General features: G+C 41.9%; 1 protein-coding gene across 2 annotated transcripts in view; it reads left to right on the top strand.

Annotated features, from left to right (window-relative positions):
- The window catches only part of ZHX2 (zinc fingers and homeoboxes 2), a 111,238-nt gene that overhangs the window by 80,643 nt on the left and 10,279 nt on the right, over positions 1–20,316 (top strand). The gene's annotated exons all lie outside the window — the stretch shown is intronic.

Here is a 20,316-nt window from a genome sequence, read left to right as displayed (position 1 = left end):
AAATGTCCATATGTAATTCCCTGTTTCTGCTTTTTTGACTCATTGCTCAAGATACATTATAGCAATCTTATTTATCTGCACATATTTCTTCCCTGCAGCTGCATGGGCTGAAAGCAGGCAGTAGGACCTGACAGCAGTAGACAGTAGCTCTTATTGTGAGGACCAGCCAGGGCAAAGGTAGGACAAGGCTGGATTCACTGCAGGACAGTCTGACCCAATCTCTCTACTCCAAGGCCACAGATACTCTCTTCTGCCTGGCTACAGTGTCCCCAATAGCCTCACCAAAACCCTGGAAATTACCTGATGTCCAGACTACATCTCCTTGGTAACTGGCTGGATCACAGGTGGTTAATTTTTAAAAAAAGGAACATAACTACACAGGTAATAAGCTTACTGTGCAATTTTCAGGGGTTGTCGGTTCCTAAAACTCTTGTTCAGGGTCTTATCACCTATCTCTGGCCTCCCTGACATCCATATTGCCTTCTCCCACACCAGTCCATACAAAGCAATGCTGCTAAGGACCACATTCCTTGCCTGTGGATCTGATCTGATCTTGTCACATGCAGTACACCCCTCTGAATTCCTGTCTTGGCTTACCCCTGTATTCCATTCCAGATTGTTCAAGCTTCCTGTCCTCCTCTTCAACACCAACACCACCCCCCTCCACACACACACACTCTTATCTGATTTTTTTCTCTTATGATGTCATCCCAGTCCCCCACTCCACCAGTGATGTCAGCCTCAGTACCCCATATGTCTGCGTTTCACAATCACCTCTTCACTTTATTCCATGCTGCCCCCTCAGCATGGGCCATCTTTCCTGAGCTGCAGTACAAAGCCACTGCTCTTTTCTCATTCAAATCCTTCTCAAAGACCCTCTCTTTCTGCAGTGCTTACAAGAGACTAAGGGCCAGATTTTCAGGGGTGCTGAGTACCTTTTCCTCTCATTGACTTCAGTTGAAATCCTGGGGGCTCAGCACCTCTGAAAGATTTCTGGTCCGCTGAATTTGATGGGAATCCATTCATTGGTTTCATGGCCACTGGACTAAGTCTAAGTCACGTCAAATACTTACTAATTTTATTTATCTTCAGTCCATCATCCTGTGCTCTGTGTGTTGCAGAGCAGTTACATAATTTGATTAGGTTTCAGAGTAGCAGCCATGTTAGTCTGTATTCGCAAAAAGAAAAGGAGTACTTGTGGCACCTTAAAGACTAACCAATTTATCTGAGCATAAGCTTTCGTGAGCTACAGCTCACTTCATCCGATGAAGTGAGCTGTAGCTCACAAAAGCTTATGCTCAAATAAATTGGTTAGTCTCTAAGGTGCCACAAGTACTCCTTTTCTTATTGCATAATTTGGTTACTGTTCTCTGTGTGCAACTACTAACTGACAGGGTTTAGCAAAAAAAACTTCTCCAAAGAGGAGGTTATTACAGATTTATTCACTACTTCTTGCACCTTCCTTTAAGAATCTGGTATCTATCTGAGAGAGGACATCAGAAACCAATGGCAGTTCTAAGGATGAATGTGCCGTGCAAAGTGTAAAGCAAGTGATTGATATTGCTCTAGTTTGATCACACCATCTATAAAGCTACTTGAGGGCAAGAAGAATTCTGGAATTCAATGAGCAATATATTTGAGTCTCTAGTAAAAGAACATAAGAATGGCCATACTGGGTCAGACCAATGGTTCATCTAGGGCAGTACCCTGTCTTCTGACAGTGGCCAATGCCAGGTGCTTCAGAGGGAATGAACAGAACAGGCAATCATCGAGTGATCCATCCACTATTGTCCACTCCTAGCTTCTGGCAAACGGAGATTAGGGACACTCAGAACATGGTGTTGCATACCTCCCCATCCTAACTAATAGCCATTCATGGACCTTTCCTCCATGAACTTATCTAGTTCTTTTTTGAACCCTGTCATATTTTTGGCCTTCACAACATACCCTGGCAAGAAGTTCCACAGGTTGACACTGCGTTGTGTGAAGAAATACTTCCTTTTGTTTGTTCTAAACCTGCTGCCCATTAATTTCATTAGGTGATCCCTAGTTCTTGTGTTATGTGAAGGAGTAAATAACATTTCCATGTTCACTTTCTCCACACCAGTCAAGATTTTATAGACTTCCATCCTATCACCTCTTAGTCGTCTCTTTTCCAAGCTGAAAAGTCCCAGTCTTTTTAATCTCGCCTCATAAGGAAGCTGTTCCATACCCCTAATAATTTTTGTTGCCCTTTTCTGAACCTTTTCCAATTCTAATATATCTTTTTTTGAGATGTGGTGACCGATTTGCACACAGTATTCAAGGTGTGGATGTACAATGAATTTATATAGAGGCATCATGATATTTTCTGACTTGTTAGCTATCCTTTTCCTAATGGTTCCTAACATTCTGATAGCTTTTTTGACTGCTGCTGCACACTGAGCAGATTTTTTTGAGAGGATTATCCACAATGACTCCCAACATCTTTCTTGAGTGGTAACAGCTCATTTAGACCCCATTATTTTGTATTTATAGTGGGGAATCAGGATTATGTTTTCTAATGTGCTTTACTTTGCATGGATCAACACTGAATTTCAGCTGTCATTTTGTTGCCCAGTTTTGTGTGAGTCCTTTGTAACTCTTTGCAGTCTGCTTTGGATATAACAATATTGAGTAATTTTGTGTCATCTTCAAATTTTGATACCTCATTGTTTTACCCATTTTTTCCAGATAATTTATTAATATCTCGAGCAGCACTGGTCCCGGTACAGATCCCTGGGGGACACCATTATTTATCTCTCTCCATTCTAAAAAATGACCATTTTTTCCTCCTATCTGTTTCCTATCTTTTAATCAATTACTGATCCATGAGAGGACCTTCCCTCTTTTCTGATGACTCCTTACTTTGCTTAAGAGCCTTTGGTGAGGGACCTTGTCAAAGGTTTTCTGTAAATCCAAGTACACTATATCCACTGGACCGCCCTTGTCCACGTTTGTTGACCCCGACAAAGAATTCTAACAGATTGGCCAGGCACAATTGCCCTTTACAAAAGCCATGTTGATTCTTCCCCAACAAATTGTTTTGTATGTTTCCAAACCAGCTAATGTTGCAAAGAGGCCCACTGATAGGGTTGCCAGGTGTCCATTTTTTTGACCGGAACACCCAGCCATTAAAAGCCCAGTTGGCGGAGCTGCTAGGCTCCCTACGTGCCTCCGGAAGGGGCCGGCATTTCCGTCCTCTGGCTCTTAGGCGCAGGGGTCATCAGGGGGGCTCCAGGCACTGGAGCCTGAATCTCCGCCCACGCCCGAATCCCTGTCCCAGCCCTGAGTAGGGTGACCAGATGTCCCAATTTAATAGGGACAGTCTTGATTATTTGGGGCTTTTTCTTATATAGGCACCTATTACCTCCTACCCCCTTCCCGATTTTTCACATTTGCTATCTGGTCACCCTAGCCCTGAGCCCCCTCCCGCACCCAAACTCCCTCCTAGAGCCTGCACCCCAATCTCCTGCCACAGCCCTGAGCCCCCTCCCATACCCAAACTCTCTCCTGGAGCCCACACCCCCTCCTGCACTCCAACCCCCTGCCACAGCCCTGAGCCCCTTCCTACAGCAAAACTCCCTACAAGAGCCTGTACCCCCTCCCACACTGCCTCAGCCTGAAGCCCCCTCCCACACTCCAAACCCCTGATCCCCAGCCCGGAGCCTCCTCCTGCACCTCAAACCCCTCATCCCTGGCCCCATCCCAGAGCTCAGACCCCCAGCCAGAGCCTGCACCCCCTCCTACTACCCAACTCCTTGCCCCAGCCCAGTGAAAATGAATGAGTAAGGGTGGGGAAGAGTGAGCAACAGAGGGAGGGGGGATGGAGTGAGCGGGGGCTGGGCCTCAGGGAAGGGGCAGGAGGCGGGACAAGTATGTTCGGTTTTGTGCAATTAGAAAGTTGGCAGCCTTACCCACTGAGATAGAACACCATAATCTGTCTGAGACTCATCACTCTTTGCTGTAATTCAGATTAGAATTAGCAGTAATTAATGCTACAAAAAATTTGCTTGCTTCCTTGTGTCTTCCCTGCCTGCCCATTTAAAATGGGAAGAAAGGGAGTGTAAGTTTGAGAGAGAGGTTTGTTTTTTTCCACTGGGCTATGCACAATCAATTTTGGGTGGCAAGGGGAAAGAATTGCCTTGTGCACCCAAATTCTAGCATGTACAGAGGCCTTTTGTGACCTTGCCAAATCTTTGTTGTAGCAAACCATTACTGTGCATAGAGGGCAATGGCTTTACACTGTGTCAAATTTGAGTGGTGAAATACGCTTAGGAGAGGAAGGGGAAGCTCGTTCTATCATGTGATCTGAAATGGCAAAGCGTGTTTGTTTGCCATTGTGCCTAATAGATGCCTGATTTGCAAGTAGTAATGCTTAATAAACTGTAAAAGCACACCTGAAATATCAGGCATTATATGGTTGGACAGTCCTTTTCCCTAGGAATGGGCACTGTTTGAAAGGTTTTCTAGCAGGGATGTGTGTTTGCAAACTATCCTTATATTCTCACCCACTTCGCAAGTGAGGGGTGCATTGTCCTAAAGGAAACATGTATCTGAGTCTAAGTTTAATTTCCTGTATTTGAGACTCTTTTCTTAACTCTTGAAGTAGTTATTGTCTCATTTGTTACAAAATGAAACCAACTTCACTGACTATCATTTCATAGAGTGCATTTTTGAAAAACTTGACTATATCCACAATTTAGAGGTTGATGGGAAGGCCGAATTCAGTGTAATTATAATGATGGTTTTCATTTGTGAAGTTGCTACCATGGAAGCTAGGTACAATGATTCTTGAGCCAGTTCGCTGAAAGCAGCATGCTGTTCAGTTTCTTATTATTCTAAATAAATGTGTTGCTTGTGAGAGATGCTGGGAGACTGTGTACCCTACTGTTATTAAACAGTGGGTGTTGTGAGAATAAATACACAAAAAAGATTGTAAGGTGCCCAGATACTACAGTGATGTGGGTCATATAAGTTCCACAGATGGATAAGTACCTAAGCTAGAAGTCTGTGTGTTTAGAGGGGACACAGAAAGGTATACTTTCCAATTGCTGCAAGGGATTTTAGCTTACATTAATGGAAATCACCTGGCAACACTTGAAAAAAAAAAAATGTCCCCTAGCTGTGGTGTTGCATTTTGATGGGCATCTACAGAATACTTTTGAAAATGATTTTTCCTTTCAACAAGTTACAATAAGATAAATTTTAATTAAAAAATATGTGACAAGATTAGATTGGATCCCAGTTATATTTTTGCACAAAAGCCTCTCATTTAAAACTAAATCCTCTAATCACCATGGGATTAAAAAAATAGAGAGACAAGAAAACCTAACCATTTTAAAATACTCCCTAGTCAAGTACTGTATTCCTTGTATCATTTTGGCTATGCTTTAAAAAGGAAACCATCACCACCACCACCTGTACAAAGTAATCCGTCACAATGAGGCCATATAGATTTGGCCAGCTGATCTCCATCAAAAGCTTCTCTGTCTTATAAAAATACTTTTGCACAAGATCTTTGTGTTATCTTGGGGTGTGTTTCTTTTAAAAGCTAGGAGAGGCAAGTTTTATGTTAATATCATCCAGTGCTGACTGTGACTGCAGGGGAACTAGATAAAACTTTAGGAAGAAGCTGTACCAAACAAACTGCTTTCTCCACTGACGGGAAAAATAAAGGCTGGAGTACAAGGCTGAGATTTTCAAAATGGGTGCCTGAGGTTCATCTCCTAAATCCGTATTTAGGTCCTGACTCAGCCAGATACTTAAGGATGTGAGTAGTACCAAAGACTTCAGTGGGACTGACTTTTCTGTGCTTAAAGCTAAATGTGCATAAGAACCTGGCTGAATCAGGGTTTTAGGTACCAAAATAAGGGACCTGATTTTCTTGGGTGCTAAGCACACAGCCGCTACCCTTGGCTTAATTTGAGAGGTAGTGGATGCTCAGAGCCTATGAAAACCAAGCTATTTATTTAGGTGCCTAAATATGGAATAAGGACTCCTATTTTTTAAACATATTTCTGAGAGCATAGTTATTGTGCAAATACTTCTGCTGTGGTTTCCCCTGTAGTGCATCCTGCACCATTCCCTATAGTGTTAAGGCACTGAAACCTCAGGAGTTCACTTTTAGTAAAGGGTTTTAAATCTGGTTTACTTTAATTCCAGGTTGGAACCGGTGATTTAAAAATGGGAACTACTGAGATGAGAGATGAGATGCTAAAAAAGGGCTCTGGGCTGAACTGAAGTTCACTTTTCATGAACCTTGCCAATTTAAATGACTACAAGTGATAAGTGGCATCAGTGGCAAGAGAGAGATAAAGGAGGAAAATAAGGGAAATGGGGAAAACAGCTTTATATTGGGAGTCAGGTTGAAAGCACCATGTGGGAGGAAGATTTTAAGCTATACCATTCTCAGATTACCCTCTCCTGATCTGTAAAAAAAGGCTCAGTGAAATAGTGATCCTCCTTCAACAGTGTAAAGATGAAGTACACAGAGAAGCCCCTGAGAGAAAGGAAATAAAGTAGTTAGATAGTGACCCACCTGCATAATAAATCATTTAAATCATGCAGCCCATCCAGTTGTTTTGATAGTGCATCTTGACGGGTTGCCACACGTGCAGCAGAAACGTCTTAAGCATTTGATAGCCCCTTATTTTATATATAACTTTTATATATATACATTTATTTTGCTTTCCACCTCTGCTAGATTCTCCTGTGGAGTCCTTCTCCTATGCAACAGTAATATTACAAACCCTAAGCTTTCAAAAATCATGAGCCAGGCCCCCCAAAATCATGAAATTGACTTAAAAATCATTATATATATATATGGTTCTTTCTATTTGCCTTCTGGTGCTGAGGCTTTAAGAACTTCAAATATCACAAAACTAACAAAATTACAACTGCTGGCAACACTGAACAGGTGTCCAATATGTAAAGGCAGCACAATGGGTGTGTCATGGACAGCAGGGATCAAACCCAGAATCTCTGGATCTGAAAGGATGAACAGCTATGCGTGAGCTAAAAGACACATCTCTCTTAGCCAAGGCTGATTCTGTAGGCTTCTTGACCTCTCTGTGTGACCCAGTCAGCAGATTGAATAAGCATGAGTTACAAATGTACATCATTAGTTTTTCAGTCTTTTGTTTTGTTGTTCCATTCTATAAGGTATATACTAAGAACTTTCCTAACTGGTCGATAATCTACTCAAACAAAAGTCTATGGGGCGGGGGGGAGGCTGAAAGGAGTATACGTCATTCAAACACGTCCTTTTGATTATATGCAGGTTTTTTCGTTCCCTTCTGGGTTTTTTTTTTCCAAATTAAAAAGTTTTCAGTGCTTGTGAAAGGTGCTAGATTGTTGATGCTGGAAACTGAAGCCCAAAATTCACAGAGCAGGTACAGCAGGGAAAGCTTTCCCACAACAAACCCCAGCGTGCCTCAACCTTCATTGCAGAAATCACTTGCAGAAGTGAGTCTCCACATATATTTAATCCTTGGCATTTCTGCTGAGACTTAAATCAGGCATTGAATGCCCCTAACTATGCTGGTTTACTGGGGAGGGGGAGCTTTTAGCACAATGATAAGTTTTCTCCTCTGTGAAATCCTCTGGGCACTGCTTGGCTTCCTGTATCATTCGTGACATGTGCCATATGTTGTCTTTGTCAAGCCAGAGAACAGTGCTTTATGGGATATTTTTCAACAAACTAAAGGTCTTTTAAAAAGGCAGTTAAAACTTGTTTCTGTGCTGAATGCCCCATATGGTAGGAATGTCCAGCAGGTACATCTAGGCTTAACTTCTGTTTTCTTTAACTTTGCAATTCAACTTTAAAAGCATTCATGAGTGCCTGTAAATTGATGTTGTTGCATGGAAAAGGTAATTTTTGTCTGGTTAGATGGAAAGATTGTATAATTCTTAGTGTAAACAGATGCATTTGTGGAGAGGACTGGTGCTAGAAACACAAAAGGGTAAATACTTTGTCTTATTGCTTAAAAACTGTAAACATATGAAGAGAAGAAATCAAATGATGAAGGACCTGGCTTGATCCTAGACTGTCCAATTTTCCTTGTGGTCTGGGGACACATAACCTGGTAGAGTTCTTACCTTATGTTTGAAGTGGATAAAAGTACTTCAGTGTGAGAATGTATTCCATGTAGGTGGGGAACAGCTGTAATGGAAGACACAGGAAGGAGAAAAGAAACCCAGGAGCTGCCATTTAGATGTTCCATCTTAACAAATGGAGTTGATTTCTAAAAGTTGCTAGAATGAAGAGTGGTCCTTTAACCTCCCCTCCTCCCTCCCCCCCCCCACCCCCCCCCCAGGGATAACTCACTCTTCTGTAAAGGCATCAACTGTGCTACAAAAGAGAAGAAACTAAATACTCATACAAATAATTTTCTCCATGTCAAATCAAATGTGGAAGCAGCTGGGGTTTACCAGTGTAGTGGAGGGTGCGATCTAGAAATACATTTTCTATTCTGTATCTGTAAATCATGTGCTTCCCATCTTATGGCCTTAGTTAAAGCCAATATGGAGAAAGTTAATCCAGGGATGGGAATTCAACCAGCTGAATAGGCAGGGAATTAGAGTGGCTAGGGTAATTGTGTTGTAATTTTATACTTTTCCTATTAAGAAAACTCAGAGTCAACTTTTTAAAAACTCTTTTTAGAAATCCAGAGTTTGATTTTATTTTTTTACATATACACAAACAAAAACAAAAAAACCAACAAACCACAACTTTACTACCAACATTTTTTTTACACAGTGCACAATTAACCCATAGAACTTACTGCCACTGGAAATAATTGAGGCCAAGGACTTGAAAAGAGGACAGACATTTCGGTGACAATTGGGAACACTCACTATTACAAATAAGTAGGATATTTTAAAATATAGTTTTGAAAAGATATAAACCTTCATGCCATGCCTGCAGAAACAGTCTGTTCCAGTGAATAGAGCACTGGACAAGAAGTATGGAAACAGGGATTCCATCCCCAGCTTTGCCACTGATCTGCTGTTTGACCCTTGGACAAGTCACTTCACCTCCCAGTGTCCATTTTCCCTCCCACCTCTTGTCTGTTTAGCCTGTAAGCTCTTCTAGACAGAGACTGTCTCTTACTATGTTTGTGCAGTGTTTGCCAGATGGAGGCCCTCATCATGGGTGGCACCACCATGCATTACTGTACTGCAAATAATTATGTTTCAGGGTGTAAACTAACCACAAAGTGAAAAAGGGTTAGGGGAGAAACTTCCCTTTTGGACAGATTAGTCCGTGATGATCCAAAATACAAAGTCAGGGTCAACATTTTCTGACCTGAGATTGTAAGAGGCAGGCTCCTAAAACTGTACTCGGGCATCTAAATATAAGCAGCCTGAGAAGGTGCTAAGATCCTGAATCTCCCGTTGATTTCACTGGGACAAATGAGTGTCTTTTGCACTTATATTTAGGACCATAAACATGGATGTAAGTGCCTAACTTTAAGCCATCAACTGTAAATATTCCGACTGATGATCCTAGCTGGGAATTTTTTTTTAAAAGTCACGGCACACAGTATTTTAGTTTAATATTAAACTTAACTGGGAAGGGACTGTCCACTTGTGTATGTACAATAGCTCGTGTAGCCCTGATTCCGTGTGAGGCCTTGGACTCTTAGCAATGCAAATGACAAAGTTTATTTTTCATTATGAAAGTCTTAAAATAGCTGTCGTCTATAGTTTAAAAGTATGAAATGAGAACAAAGAACCTGTATAAACTATATAACATTTACTGGTATGTCTTGGTTTGATAAGGCCTCTCCCAATATACATGATTTTATACCATAATAAGCCCAAATCACTATCACACTGGTCATATACAAGCCAAATTTGTTTAAAGACAAAAGGGAAGATTTTCAATGACACAGAGGGGAGTTAGACACACAACTCCTATTGGCTTTAATAATAATAAATACCACACTCCTAGTCAGTAGATCTCAAAGTGCATCACAATCTATAATGCATTTACTCTCACAATGTCCCTACAAGGTAGGGCAGTGCTATTATCTCCATCTTACAGATGGGGAACTAAAGTTCAAAGAGGCAAAGTAACTTGCCCAAGGTCACACAGGAAGTCTGTGGCAGAACAGGGAACTGATCCCAGGTTTCCCAAGTCCTAGGCTAGTGCTGTTACCACTGGGTCATCCTTCCTCTGCAGTCAGTACCCCTTGGTGCCTTTGAAAGTTTCCCCTTTGAAAATTTCCTACCCTCCCAATGCCCCCAAAAAACAACATGGAATCTTGTTCTATATTTAATTGGCTGGCTGTAGTGATGAAGACCAGTGACTAAAGTGACTAGTGATTTGGGGTGCTTCCTTTAAAGGTACCTTAAGGGGCACCTTAAGAGGGCCTGATTTTGTCGGAAAGTCCAGCCCTTTGTAGTGTTCCAGGGTGGGTGCCGAGAAAGCAGAGTGCCCAGAATCACTAGTCGCTTTTGGAAATCTTGACCATATGATTTTATAAGAAAGAAAAACTACAAATCACTTTTTTTCCTTTAGTCACAGAATTCTAGGTGTCAACGAACAGCCATAATCATGAACACCTGGATGTTTTCAAATTGTGTTCATAGCAATATAACATTGTTTGTTTCATTTTGTCACTACTATCATACATGAAGTAGTGTATGTGGGGAGGGACAGCTCAGTGGTTTGAGTATTGGCCTGCTAAACCAAGGGTTGTGAGTTCAATCCTTGAGGGGGCTATTTAGGGGTCTGGGGCAAAAATTGGGGATTGGTCCTGCTTTGAACAGGGGGTTGGACTAGATGACCTCCTGAGGTCCCTTCCAACCCTGATATTCTATGAAGCTAAAGTAATAGAATAATTCAAATTGTACAGAAGTTTATCTTTAACATTAACCTAATAAATTAACATTTCCACACAAGTATTATAAATCTTATTCAGAACCATTTCCATTTATCTCACCTTCTAATTCCATTTTCTTCTAATTCCATTTTATTCAACCTACAAAGAATCAAAAGGGTCTCAAGCCTCTAGCCAGCTCCAACATGAATAGAAGTTTAGAAGATCTAGTCTGTATTCCCCAGCACATTGTCCAAATGTAAACCGTGTTCCAACTTCCAAGTGTGAGATCATCCCAAAATTTTTCCCTCCTTCTACTATTTTCTTCTGTAAATCACGTAAGTCATAACCAGCCACTATATATGAACCTTCTTATGGGTCTCATTTGCCCGGGTCCATTTATGCTTATTCATTGTACATGATTAAAATGTGCTGAGCATGTAATTACAGTAGAATGTAATGGCATTTTCACTATCCTAGTTGTTATGCTTTTTTAAATTACTGCAACTGCTGCATACTAAAAACAGTTGTGGGGGGAGAAAACACTATCCCGTGTATGTTCCTTTTCATACCCTGAAATGTAACTCTCATCCCACATCCCTGGATTTGTAAGGGAATAATATTCTGTCAACATGAACATGCATTTAGCTTTTCTGAATGGAGACAGGATAATAACTCTAATATACTGCACACCTTTACCCTCTCCCCTCCCATGTTCTTTGTGTGGTGAAAAATGGGGGATGGCGGGGGTGTTAATTAAAATCTGCACTGGCCTAAACTCCTCGAGTATGACTTTTGCATAGCCATGCCTCTTGGAATCAAGTGTTTCAAAGTCAAGCATGCACATCTACACTTTGAGTCTTGTAGAAGATGTGCACACACAAGTCTAAAAGGTATGGGGAGAGGATGCCATCAATGAAGCAAGTCAGAAATTAACTAGCCAGTTCAGGTATAGAGTAGATGCAGCATTGCAGAGTGCTTGGCTTTAGAGCACTGATTGTGGTAAGAAATTCTGTTGCTAAGAGGAAATAAATGCAACTGATTTTCTACTTTATAAAGTGCTCGTGCAGTTTGTGAGTTGATAGAAACAGTGTCTGAATGGCATCTAAGAGGAATGAATGTAGACTGTAGTTGTTTTTCAATCAGATTGATTTGTTGCACTGTAAACTGGGATAATATCCTGAAACCTGAAGGCATAAAGACTTGGATGCTCTCTGTCAGAGATGTCCCTTCTAGCAAGCTTCAACGTGTGTTCCCCAGCTGCTTCATCTGTAAATCGCTGCGAGGAACGGGTTCCAAAGAAAAGAATTGGAGAACTGTGTGAGGCAGTTCAGAACTCAGTGAAATTAGACATCCGATCTGGGGCATTGTTTCTTGTAGCTTTTATATTGTTACAGTTTTGAGTCATAGGGTGCAATTCATTCCTTGAGTTGTGGAGACTAATGTTTGTGTTCAGGAAATTTATTATCAAGAACATACTTTCTATGGAGATTAGGCTACTGATCAATTAAACCAAAAGATTAGCAAAAAAGCCCCAACCCTCTCTGTTCAAAGTGGCGACACCACTCACACCCTTTCTATATCTTGGAAGTGAAACCTCAATTTTTTGTTTGTTTGAATTTATATTTTATTTTGATTGTTGTTGTTCTTTTCCCTGCCACAAATTCCTGGACGAAGACAGGTGCTGGGGTTTCTCTGTGCTGATGTATGGCAGAGCAGACAACTGAGTAAGACAGATCAGTTAGATTCTGTTAGCATGACAAGCCATACAAGGGATGCCAAAGTGTGTCGAGAGGAAGGTGGGGGTGTCTTTTTTTTTTATTTTATTTTATTTTTTATTTTTAAAGCAGACAGACCTCTCGAGTATAAATCTGCAGTAGATACAATTCACCCAGGACAGGGTTGCAAACAGTTTGGGGTTTCATCCCTTACCCATTTATCATATCTGGCCAATTTTGATACAGAAGCAGGATGCTGTGTAGCTTGATCCCATCTTTGCTACTCTCTCCTTTCTCTCAGAGTTACGCAGATTTCCTTATTGCTTTTTAAGGAGAGCTTTCTTACAATTTCTGATGATGTGAGGAAATAACTTTCTCACGCCCTCATATTCTCTGTCACATTGGTTGCAGTTGCTCCTCTCTGGGTTTTGGGCTGTGCTTTGTGCAAATGGGCAGTGTCCCAGCTGTATGGAAAATTTCCACGCTGCTGCTTCCTCTGAGGAGCCAGCTTAGAGGGAGCACTGTTCCTCAAGCAGATAATTGTGGGGAAGGAGCCCCAAAGTAGAGATTAGGAGGTGGCCAGTGGTTAGGGCCACAAGTGTTGAAAGAGAGGGATGTGAGGGTATGAAGAGGAGCTAATGCTCACTTGTCAAGAGGTTCAGCGTTCAGCCAGTAAAGATTTTGATTCTTGGTCTGATCAGTCCTAGGCTAGAACAACTCCTGAAGCCAGGTCTACACTAGACACTTTTGACAGTACAGAAATGTCAGATCGAGAAGTGGATTTTTTTTTTTTTTTTTTACATTTCTATACCCACAAAAGCCCTATTGTAGATAGTTATACTGACATGAAAGTTTCAGAGGAACAGCCGTGTTAGTCTGTATTCGCAAAAAGAAAAGGAGTACTTGTGGCACCTTAGAGACTAACCAATTTATTTGAGCATGAGCTTTCGTGAGCCACAGCTCACTTCACGTTTACCTCACTTCACGTTTACCAGCAGGACAGTGGGGTGGGAGGAGGTATTGTTTCATATTCTCTGTGTGTATATAAAGTCTGCTGCAGTTTCCACGGTACACATCTGATGAAGTGAGCTGTGGCTCACGAAAGCTCATGCTCAAATAAATTGGTTAGTCTCTAAGGTGCCACAAGTACTCCTTTTCTTTTTGACATGAAAGTGGTTTTGCCAGTAGAACTTATTTAGCTCAGGGAACTGGCATAAGCTATATCAGTAAAAGCACTTTTTTGCCAGTATAAGCTGCATCTACACTGGAAGGATTTGCTGATATAGTTACACTGGTATAGCTATACTGGCAAACCTTTTCTAATGTAGACCTGGCCTAAGCAGTGGTTCATTTCCCGCAGCCTGTCTCTCTGTATGGTTCTTAAGAACCCATCAGGAAAAGTCATTGTGAGGGGGAAGTTGAGTTATTCTGACCCAAAGCTAAACCGTAACAAAGCCGTTCACTGTGGCCACTCAAATGCTATAATGTATTTTTAAGAAGATATATTTAAAGGAGCAGGCCACTTTTGACTTGTACACTATCGGCTCAAATCAGTTGTCAGTAGCAGGGCGCGTACACACACCCACACGGAGTTTGGCTTGGATCAAGCTCAGGCATACGGCTGTGTGTTTAGAGACAAGTGATCTCATATTTAACCTTGTTGTCTTTAGCTTTTTGTGTCTTGGAGCATGAAATACCAGAATTTTGTGTTCTAGCGCGGCAAGACAAAAAAGTAATATGGCAGCCTAGGTTGAGGGGGTGGGGGTGCAGGAAGGAGGCGAGGGTTTGGCTGTGCGAAGTCTGCATGTCATCCCCATGTCCGGCTGAGTCATGTATGCTTGGCCTGAATGAGTCACTGGTCTAAGGCCTCTCTGCCTAATGTGCTCGCTGGGGCCTAGTTCCATGACTCGTGTGGTGGAACACCAGTAACAACCGCTCATCTTTGCACCCCCACACTGCCTGAGGCTGCTTCAGTCAGCAAAAGCAACTGAAAGGAAGGTCAGTGGGTTCCCAAATCTCATGAAACATAAACAACAAAACAGGCTGGGTCGTGGCGAGGGAGGCTGTGCATGACTGGGGCAAAAAATCCATTCCTGGCAAATACCATTGGCTTCATAGCAGGGATGAATTTGGCCCCAAAAAATCTTAGTATTTTTGAAAAATTAAATGAAGGCTGTGAGATGAGGTTTAACTTTTGTTTTCTATGTAGATTTGTTTGTTGCTGTGGAACAAAGCTAGGCTGTAGCTGAGTGAGTTTGGGGTTTGTTTGGTTTTAAATCATTACTAGTTACAGAAACAGCCATCTGTAGTACAACGTGGTGACTCATGCCAGCACAGTGGTTCTCAACCAGGGGTCCAGGGCCCCATGGGGGGCCATGAGCAGGTTTCAGGGGGGTCACGAGCAGGTTTCAGGGGGGCCACCAAGCAGGACCAGCATTAGACTTGCTGGGGCCCAGGATAGAAAGCCAATGCCTCACCGCATGGGGCTGAAGCCCGGGGCCCTGATCCCCGCCACCCAAGGCTGAAGCCAAAGCCTGAGCAATGTAGTTTCATGGGAACCCCTGTGGCATGGGGCCTCAGGCAGTCGCCCTGCTTGCTACCCCCTAACGCCAGCCCTGGCTTTTATTTGCAGAAAACCAGTGATGGTGGCACAGGTGGGCCGTGGAGATTTTATAGCATGTTGGGGGGCCTCTGAAAGAAAAAGGTTGAGAACCCCTGTGCTAGCAAGTTGATATTCTTCCTTAGCAGCTGATCGAGTTAACTTTTAAGCTGTCTGTGAGGCTCCCATTTCAGAGGAGCAGAGGCAGAATCATTTAACAACTCTGTCAGAAGACCCAACGAAGCTAAAAGCCATCTTTTGTGGGTTTTGATGTCCTGACAAGATGCTTCCTTTTGAAAGCTCTGAGACACTTCTGTTATTTTCTCTGACATTCCCAGTGAAAAAGCTATTAAATTAGATGTGGCAGCCCCTCCAAATTCATATGGTGTGATTCTTTGAGATTTGGCATATGTGGTCCTCATTTAGTATGAGAACTGACTGGTAGCTTCAGGGCCGGAGGGGGCTTCTTAACAACTTTATATTAATTTATCCCAAATGAGACGTGAGCCAAGGTATTGGAGGGGCAGGCACCGTGGACGTCTGAATTCATAACGTCTCTGCACTTTGGCAGACATCCCATCGAGGAGGTCAAGTGCTGGAGACATGTTTTTCTCACCCTGACAGCAAAAGACAATGTATGCATCAGCTGGTTTGAGATGCATCTCCGGGGGCTCTAGAGACTTGTGCCCTATTTTTCTCCTCTTGCAGGCAGGCCATCTCACGTAAAGGTCAACGGGTCAAGGTGGTTTTCTGTGCCATCACAGAGATCTCACTGATGTCTGGGACTGGGGAGAACCTCTGTGGATCTTTTCCTGCAAATAAACACGATGATCAAAATGGATTTAACTTTTTACAAATCTCTAAAGGGAAGCATCTGATTTGTCTTTAATTTGCACATAGGGTCATAATTTTTTTGAGCAGAAAAACTAATTCTTAAAAAGAAATTTACAAACCGTAGGTTAAATGGGAAAAAAAAAGTCCTTCCACATTGTTCTGCATAAGAGCTGTTCGAGATCGTGCCCAAGTGGAGCCTTGTACAATTTTTAGCCTTAATCACAATCTTAACTGGAACAGTGTCTTGCTTTCTTCTACATCTATCTATCCATCTGTCTGTGTAGCTATTTATAACGTACCCATCGTGGTATCTCGGCTCCTTCACTCTGTCTGAGCATCCTCACATGCACACACTCAATAAGTCTTGTTTTGGCTTTGATGCCTCTTTGATTCTCTTTCTTTTGCTGATTTTACCACATGGTTCTTTTAGAGAAAATAAAACAAAAACAAAATAAAATAAAACATGTTCTTAGGGAGGCACTGTTGCCTAGTTGATAGAGCACTAGACTGGGAATTGCACTCCTGTCTCTGCCACTGGCCTGCTCAGGGACCTTGGGAAAGTCACTTCACCTTTCTGTGCCTCAGTTTTGGCACCTGTAAAATGGGGATAATGATAATGCCAGGGTAATGCACTTTGAGCTCTGTGGCTGAAGAACGAGGTAGTATTATTATTTAAAAGTAGTGAAGTGCAAAATGAGAAAGGGAGATGACTAGAAACCAAAGTGGCCTCTTTGTCTGTCTGTCTCTGTTTCTCTCTCTTTCTCTCTCTTTTAATCTTTATTTTAGAACAAGAATAGTGGAAACTTAGAAATAATTATAAAATGTTTCTGCAGTTGTATTTCATTGGGTGATTTCTGGATTTTGCCATGTTATGGAAACTGAAACATGTAAGAGGAATTACTTCAGGGAAATTCTATGGCCCGTTATGCAACAGATCAGACTAGATCAAATTGGTCCCTTCTGACTTTATAATCTATTGATAAACTGACTGTGCTCACTGCAGTGTAAAAATGAGTTTCTTCTATGGGCAAATTTGAATTTGTTCTTTTTGATGGAATAATCTGTCCCATATAGAGGGGGGATAAGGATGGATGGCCTTGCATCCCCCAGCACTTCTCTAACAATCTCCCAGCACCAGCTCTACTACCACCAGTAGTAGCAAAAGATTTCACCGCTGCAGCATCTAACCCAGCTCTGAGTAGATTTAGCCACAATGGTGGTGAAAATACATGAGCCCTTTTTACTTCCAGAAAACAACTGTTTCTACTAGTGACGCTCAGTGGAGACAGGGGCCTGCAGTAAAAGTGGTATGTGACCATGTAATTAAAGTCTGTATCATAATGCACAAGACAGTTAGGCAACCTGAATTCTGCCCCCTCATGTGAACTCTTCAAATAAAAAGAGAAATCTTGTTTGAGTCAATCCAAATGTGTACAGTACCCCGATGTATCGCATCAGACTCTGCAAGGCTTTGGACAGCACTATCCTTTCTGGTGTACAATATCGGTGCTGTCAGGTCAGAGGAATATGGAACATAATAGCCCTGATTCAACAAAGCATTTCAGCATATGCTTAATCTGAGGCACATGAAACAGTCCCATCCCTATTCATTGAAGCACCTAAAGATGTGCTTAATTCCCGTTGAGTCCCAATGGGACTTAACCATGTGCTTAACATTAAACACATCCATCAGTGCTTTGCTGAACTGCGGCCAATATGTATTAGAATACCTCCCCAGCATGCCAAGGCATAGTCTGTTAGTATGTAGAACAGAGCTGTCCATACTAATAAAAGGTGATGAGAGGAAGCTGACTATGACCAAGACAGCATGGATCTATGCTGAGACGTCTATTATATAACAAACAGCATCTTCAGCTGTGTTCTCCTCCACACTTTAGCTGTATCATTTTAACAACTCACATTTAGTGAGAGCCGTTCATGCCCAGGTGCTCCACACTGTGAAATCTAGGTAATCGCTTCACCCACCATTGAAATGCAGGCACGTTTTGGGCTGGGATGCCGTATCTGTTTAATAGTGCACGGTAACCCTGGACAGGAAAACAGTGTATCCAGTTAAAACTGCCATTGAATGTTATATCATTATTTAATTTAGATTCCTCCGATGTCTTTGCTAGGCTCTGGATTCCTCCCAGTGTTCAAAAACAGGCAATTAGAAAAATTTAAATTTATTTCCATATAGTACCTTGATCCATAAATTCTCCAATTAATAGTCCCCTTACAAAAATAAAGGCCCTCTACCTACTCATTCCATAAGTCCCCTTCCATATCCAGCTCCTCCATCTATGAACCCTGGCTACCTTTTAGTAAAGATTAGTTCTGCAGCATGCACAGTTTACAAAATCCAGGCTCTGACAGATCAAGGAAGGAAGCAAATTGGAGTTAAGGACCCATCAAAGAAAACGTCCTGTCAGTAGGAGGTGTCAGTTCAAGTGCATGTCTTTGCTGATCGCTGGGAACATGGCATAAGGAGAGGGATCAGTCAACTGGGTCCCAAATCATTCAGTGTTTTATAGCTTAAAACCAGCACCTTGAGCTCCACCCAGAAATTTACAGGGAAGCAGTTCTCTGGTGTTATGTGCTTCTGCCTGATGCACCACACACCAAGTGGGCAGTGACATTCTGCACTACCTTGAGCTCTTGAGTGATCCCAAAGTGAACCAAATCCAGGTTTGATTGTGAATTAGAGAAATGCCTCTGCACCTGAGTGAGATGCACTTTCAGGACCTGAGCCATTGGAAATGTGAACAGCATTTACAAGATTTTTAAAGCCTATTTCTGAAGTAGCATTACCTGAGTTTGAACCAGACTGTTAAATCCATTGGTGTTGAAGCCCATGGATGCAGTTATTTTGGGTTTATACCTGTGTAACGAAGAGAAGAATTTGACCTTTTTTGAGTTTGACCTGGTTTCCAGCAGTACTGAGCATCCATAGCTCCATCTAACTTCAATGGGAACATCAGATTCTCAGCATCTCTGAAAAATCTGCCATTATTACCGAGAAACAGATATTTTCAGAAGGTCTCTGTTATACCAATAAAATAAAAACCAGCAGGATCTTATTAAAGGGGAAAAGGCAAAATGCCACATTTATTGTGAATACAGAAAGAATCATAGTAAACAGTTAGTTATAGCTATAACATCCCATTCAATTTCATATTTATTCTCACATTCATTCACACATTCACACACACACACACACAGGTTCTGCAAGGTTGTTATCATAGTTACCAGCCTTAGAGTTGCTCATGCCAAGCCACTGGCCAGGTGGCCTGGACATGAGGAGGGAGCAGGGCCTTGTCACATGCTCATCTGATGCTCCTGGAAGTTGGTTTGCAGAATCAGACCCCAAAGTTCTCACTTTCTAGAATCCATTTTTATAGGAATTTCTTCCTATGCCAGTCTATGGGAATTGCTTCATTGTGCTGTTGCTGAATCAATCAGCAGGTGGCGCATTCCTGATGGCTCCGTGCTGCCAGGTGTTATCTTGTTCTTTGGTTCTCCCATTCTTGAAGCTGTTGGGTGGATTCCAGTCTGCCCTCCGGGAGTCCTCTGGTTATTTCCACTTGACGCCTTCTTCAGCCGATGCACACATTCTTAGGCTGGCACCTCCCTGATCATTCAGTTATTATCCACACCACGCATCCATCCACATACATCCTCTATCTCTATTTTAATCACAATTGTTAACAAAGCAAGATGAAAGCAACAAAAGGGTGGGGAGTCTCTGGGTGCTGTTTCTGTTGTTACAGAGTATTGCTTTGAGTCTCTCTCTGTGTGTGTGTGAGTTGTTGTTACAAAGGATTGCTTTGAGAACAGACTCTGTCTTAGAATGTACTAACACAATTAGCAGCTTGCAAGTTTCACACATAGAGGGAGAGAAACAGTACCAAAAACCAAGAGGCCTCTTAATTAGTAATACCCTGGAATTTAAACTATGGGGAATCAAACTCATTTGTGATTTTAATACAGAACTTCTTTAATATGATCCAACATCTATGTCTCTTTAACTCTTCCATTTACTTACAAGTGAAATTTACACTGACATCAATATTTTGTTTAAGGTACATTAAGTTGTTGTGACACTTAAATTCCATTCCCTTTGTCGGCGCAGAGAGTTCATAATACAGCTTGTGTCATTTTGTTCTTGTTTGCTATTCTACTGACTGGTGTTGATGTCATGTACTTTAAAGAAATAAAACATTAACTTAAAAAGAAATCCATGCAGAACATCAAATCAAATCAAATCAAAAAGGACTTCAAATTCCTACATCATGTGAATCCAACCCCTGAAACAGTT

Source organism: Caretta caretta, chromosome 2 (genome assembly GCF_965140235.1).
Source record: "Caretta caretta isolate rCarCar2 chromosome 2, rCarCar1.hap1, whole genome shotgun sequence".
Classification (NCBI taxonomy): Eukaryota; Metazoa; Chordata; order Testudines; family Cheloniidae; genus Caretta; species Caretta caretta.
Note: the sequence above shows the minus strand (reverse complement) of the source record. Positions and strands in the feature narration are given on the sequence as shown.